This window comes from Bos mutus, chromosome 28, assembly GCF_027580195.1.
Source record: "Bos mutus isolate GX-2022 chromosome 28, NWIPB_WYAK_1.1, whole genome shotgun sequence".
Lineage (NCBI taxonomy): Eukaryota > Metazoa > Chordata > Mammalia > Artiodactyla > Bovidae > Bos > Bos mutus.
Genome location: NC_091644.1, coordinates 7,877,546 through 7,882,691, shown reverse-complemented (window position 1 = coordinate 7,882,691; position 5,146 = coordinate 7,877,546).

The following is a 5,146-nucleotide window of genomic DNA, read 5'->3' as shown; positions in this document are numbered from 1 at the left end:
AGATTTCCTTTAACAGGCAATTAGACCCAGTTACTTGGTTATGTTCTGGTTCGGTTTTGTTTTGAAAGGGAATTTTTTAGATGGCGTTCTGTTCTTCCTATTGTATCGTATCATAAGGAGCATGGCATCTGGTGAAACCACTCTGAGTGATTACTGATGACTCACTGATAGGTGATCTAAGTCTCTCTTATTACAAAATCCCTGTCAATCTTTTCCCAGTGGGCCTTCAGCCGTTGATGAATATCATCTGGATTCGTTGTCTTGCGGTGGCAGAACTGTAGTTTTCTAATTCCCTGGCCTTTTATCTGCTCCTACACTTTATTCAATGCTGTAATGTACTTGTAATTAAAAATATAAATACATAAGAATGGAAGTTTATGTCGCTATCAGTAGTGAGCTGAGACCAAATGGCATTATCCATACAGAAGATTTTAATCTAGTTTCCCAGATAGTCTCGTTACCATGCCTCTTGGGAGTGCACTAAAGTTTCCAGAGGCTGAGGGCTTATTTTGGGAAAGCGTGTGACCAGTTAAATCCCTTCATAGAAAAGGAATTAAAATGCACACACCCTGTCACTCAACAATTCTATGTTGATACTAACGCCAGTGAAATGGCCGTCTTTCTCAGGGCAATGACTTCTGTAACCTTACGACAGAAGCGTTTTGGGGGGCCGGCTCAAAGATGGAAACCAGGAGAGATGCACCAGGAATTTCACTACAGCAATGTTTGCAACAATAACAGGGTGTAACAACCTCAGTGTGAATGGAGGAAGGGATAAGTTAAAGGTAGCAGAACAGAGCATGCAAACAGAACAAGGTACAGCAGGCGAAAGGCACTGGAGCTATCTGAATCAAGAGGGATAAAGCTCAAAAACTTACTGTTGAGTGAGAAAATGAGGTACAGAAAAATTCATTTTTATGTCAGTTACGAAAATAAAAATATACCAAATAATATTTATTTTTTATGGATAGATATGTACTATGTATATATGACTGCAAGACATGAGTTGAAGGCAAAATGAAATATAATACAGGTAGCCACTGGGTTGACGAGAGGGCAAAGGACCTTACATTTAGCTGACGTGTTGTAACACTGTTTTTTAAAAGAGAATATGATACTTGTGGGATTGTTTTTTAAAAGAGTATAAGCACAGAAAAAGATGGAGACGAAACATCCTGAAGTAGGCACAGTGTTTCACTGTCTCACATATGGGTCATTGTTTCTTTTTTCCCCATTGCTTTTTGGTACTTTTAATTTCCAAAGATTGTAAAAGGGCAGAACCTTGCTCTGCAATAGCAATAGCTCATCCAAAAAGGTCCCTGGACTGTGATGTGGTGGGTCCATCTAAACTGGCAGATCTCACTGGAGTGGGTGTCAGTCCTGTGACTGTGGTGTGTCTCAAGACCCAGTGGGCTCTTGCAGTCTGGGACCATCGGAAAGCCAAGTCTTCTAATAAAAACCTGTCTGCCCTTTTCTCAGAGGCAAAACCCTGGATCCTCTCTCTGGCTTCTTTTCTTCTCCCTCCCTCCCTCCCCACATGCAAACAGTCCCCAAGAGCTGAAGTCCCACTTTCCTCACAGCTTCCCCCTCTCCCAGCACTGCCCCCCTCTCTCTAATCCCTCTTGTGTAGACTCCAGACTGGCCTTCCTAAATCCCACGGCGCATGTCTGTCTCCCAGGGGTAAAGATTCTTGGTAGCCCCTTATTGAGGCTGGGACAGAATCTCAATAACTTAGCCTAACACTTGTGGTCCTCTCTTCAATCTGACTCCGGCCTTCATTTCTTCTTCATCCTCTTCTCCTTCCCGTCCTCCGTTGACTCCTTTCCTCCAGTCTGTGAACAAGAATCTCTCACTAGAGCCAAATAGTCCACGTGATGTTTCTCAAACCTATGGCTCACCTTCCCCTGGCTGGCCTGGAATGCCCTTCCCTCCTGCCTGGCCCTCACTGGCTCCTCTGTGATCCACTCTCAGTAATCAGTCTCCCCTCTGAGCTCTCTCATCATGTATTATCCATGCCCTCATGCATTCCTTTCATACCTACTATAAAATAATAATAAAGTAATAGCTACTGCTTATTGAGTACCTCCACGTCAGGTGCAGACAGAGTTACTAACCAAAGCCATTAGTTTGATGGAGGGCCAGAGGGATGAGAGGCCAGGAAAGGGTTGGCAGGGCCCCAGCCATCCAGGCTGTGGCTGGAGATGGACTTTCTCAGCCTAGAGAATTCCTTGGGCACAGGAGAGTCAACACAAGAGGGTCTACCTGAAATTATTTTGGGGAGCCAAGATGGGCAATATGTGAAGAGGCCATTTTCTCTGATGTCAAGAAGGGGCCAGGTTTGGGATACACCCAGCTGTTGTAACTGGCTGTTGTAACTGCCCCCTTGAGAACTACTTCTATGCTGACCCACAGAGGGTGTAGGATTCTAGCAACAGGGAAAGGAACAGAGGCCTTCACCCCGACTCTCCTCACTTGGCCCCACTCCCCTGACTACACAGCAGGCTCTGAAAAGCAAAGAGCCCTGGAGTCCAGCTGCCTGGCTCTGGCCCCTCCTGCCCCAGCTAAGGGTCTGCCCACCCCTACAGCTTCTGGCCCTATGGGCACACTGCTGCTTCGCCCATTACTTGAAGCTGAAGTGGGTGAGCTCCTCAGCTGTCCAGGCCGCAAGTTCTCTTTCTATAGTCTACAGCCCATCTTCTGCCTCCAGCATCTAGCTGTCTCTAGTCCTTTGTTCAAAGTGGTCACTGTGCTTCTTGTCTCAGGGCCCCAGGTTCTCATCAGCTTGAAGAGACAGGATGGATGCTCAGGCCCTGGGCTGGTGGCCTGAATAAGCTTTTATTTAGGGCTTTGCCTATTTCTCCAGGTGGCCTATATGTCCTTCAAGATAGGGCTCTGAGTCCTTAACACCAAACATCCTTAGAGAAAAAAGCAACAACCTGATTTCCAGATAGAGCCAGGGGAATTTTCCCGGTATAGACCAGGGACCCAAGCCAGAGACACTTAAGGAGGCTGCAGGAGCCTGTCTTGGAGGCAGAGGACACTCGAAGAGCAGCCTTCTGGTCTCAGCGTGGGTGTGGCCCCTTTCAAATGCCCAGCCTCCTGCCAGCCACCAGGGGCATCTGCCACTTACCCGGAAGCTTTGGGAAAGGCAGTGCATTTGCGGGGCATTCGGAATGCCATCAGCTTCCGGAATGGATGACGTGGAGTTTGCACATGGCCGTTTTATTCTTACTCCATGTTTCTGGAGAAAGCCTAATGGCTTCAAGTGCTCCTCTCTGCTCGTGAAATTTAAAAGGGGGAACAAGAGCGCACGTAATTATGATCCCACAGCAGGGCAATTGGCTTTCCTCTGCCTATTAGGTCCCATTAAAGATGTAATATCTCTGGTGTCTCAGGAGAAATTCCTACTTATTTATGCTTAGTATTAGGGCAAATATTAGTTAGCATCAAAACAGGATGCAGTTAAGTCTAATCTGATGTCACCAGCAGAGCTTGCCTTATAAACAAAATAAGTGGCAATTACTTTCAAGCTGAACTAATAATTTTTTCAAGTGATTCCATTTGGTGTTCTTCAGAAACGTTCACCGAAGGAAGGTGTGTTCCAGGCAAATGTGCAGGGTGTGCTTTTTAATCACACTTTATTTAAATGTACAAATGAAGGCTGCGGGGCTGGCTCCCCTCTCCTCCTCTCTAGGTTTTCCTGTGGGACAGTAATTAGGAAATATGACCCAATATAGGAAATGAGCATTGCTGCTTTTATGGGGATTTTAAACCAAATGGCTCTGCTCTGGTGACTGAAGGAGTTGCTCCCAAGAAGCCCAGTGGGCTGCTCCAGGCTACCTGTAATTCAGACCTTTTGGAAAATGGCTCCTTGTTCCTCTGGGAAGACCTTTCTTGAGAGAAAGAGGGGAATACCCAGGAGAGGGCCTGGGTCCAGGACCCTGGGTGAGGAGCGGGCCCGGCATTCAGCCTCGCTGCGCGTGACCAGGCAGGCTCCTCAGGCGGTAGTCTGGGGGCAACTCCCCTCTTCCGCACTGTGGTCTTCCTGGCAGCCACTGGCTGCGTGCTCTGCTTTATTTCAGTCTTTAGCAGCTGGGCATTCAGCACATTCTCCAGAAGCAGAGTGTCCCTAGCCCGGAACTTCCTCTGGTTGCAAATGTCACCCCCAGCCAAGACTCTCTGTGCCTTGTTAAATGTGCCCTTAGTCTGACAGCCACACAGCTCTCAGAGGGCTATACCTAGGCCCTCCGGGGGATAGACGGGGCCATCCATTCCTCTGTCCTTCTGGGAGAGGCAGCTGCTTCGGTGTCTCACCAATGGGCATTATCTCTGCAGCAGAGAGCTGGCCCCACCCCTACACTGGCAGGCACGGGTGGTCATGTGCAGGACTGCACCTCCAAGTGTATGTGAGCTGAGCACTCACCTCCCACAGAACCTTGGTTCCACATCAGCTTCTCTGCAACAGCACCAGCCGGGGTTGGCCCAGGCCATGAGGAAATCTACAAGAGCTTCAGATTCACTTCCCGTCCCAGGTTCCACCCTCTCTTCACGTAGCTCCATCTCACTACACCAACAAGGGGCACTCTCCATGGATCAGGTCTGGTGAGGCCCAGTGGCAGATTCGCAGAACAATGAAGCCCAGATTCTACCTACACAGAACCTGCACTTCTAGTTTAGAGAAACGGTAACAGATAATAGCCGAAGACACCCAGGCTGAGATGAATACCCTGTGGTAGGTAGAAAGTGGTCTAGAGAGGCAATCATGTCCATTGGGGAGGATGAAGGAAACCTTCAGGAAGGAGGCAGTATTTGCAATCTTAAAGGTCAGATACAATTCCCCTTCGAGGAGCTGGTTTCCAGGGATGATATTCCAAGCAGAAGAAGCTGCAGGAGGAAAGACATGGAGCTGGGATGTGAGGGGCACTTAGACAATGCCAGGTTGGTGGCCGAATTAGTTACGTTTCTTTTACTGAAGCACCGACTGCTTGTGGAGGCTAAGTGGCACAGATCAGTGTGCCAGCCGTCATGGGAGACGGGTTGGGGTACAGCAACACAGGTGTCTGGGTGGGACAGAGGTCTGGGGTGGCAGTCAGGTCCTCCAGGGCACTGCCTTGAGTGCCTCTGAGCTGTCAAGGGTCGGCTCGAC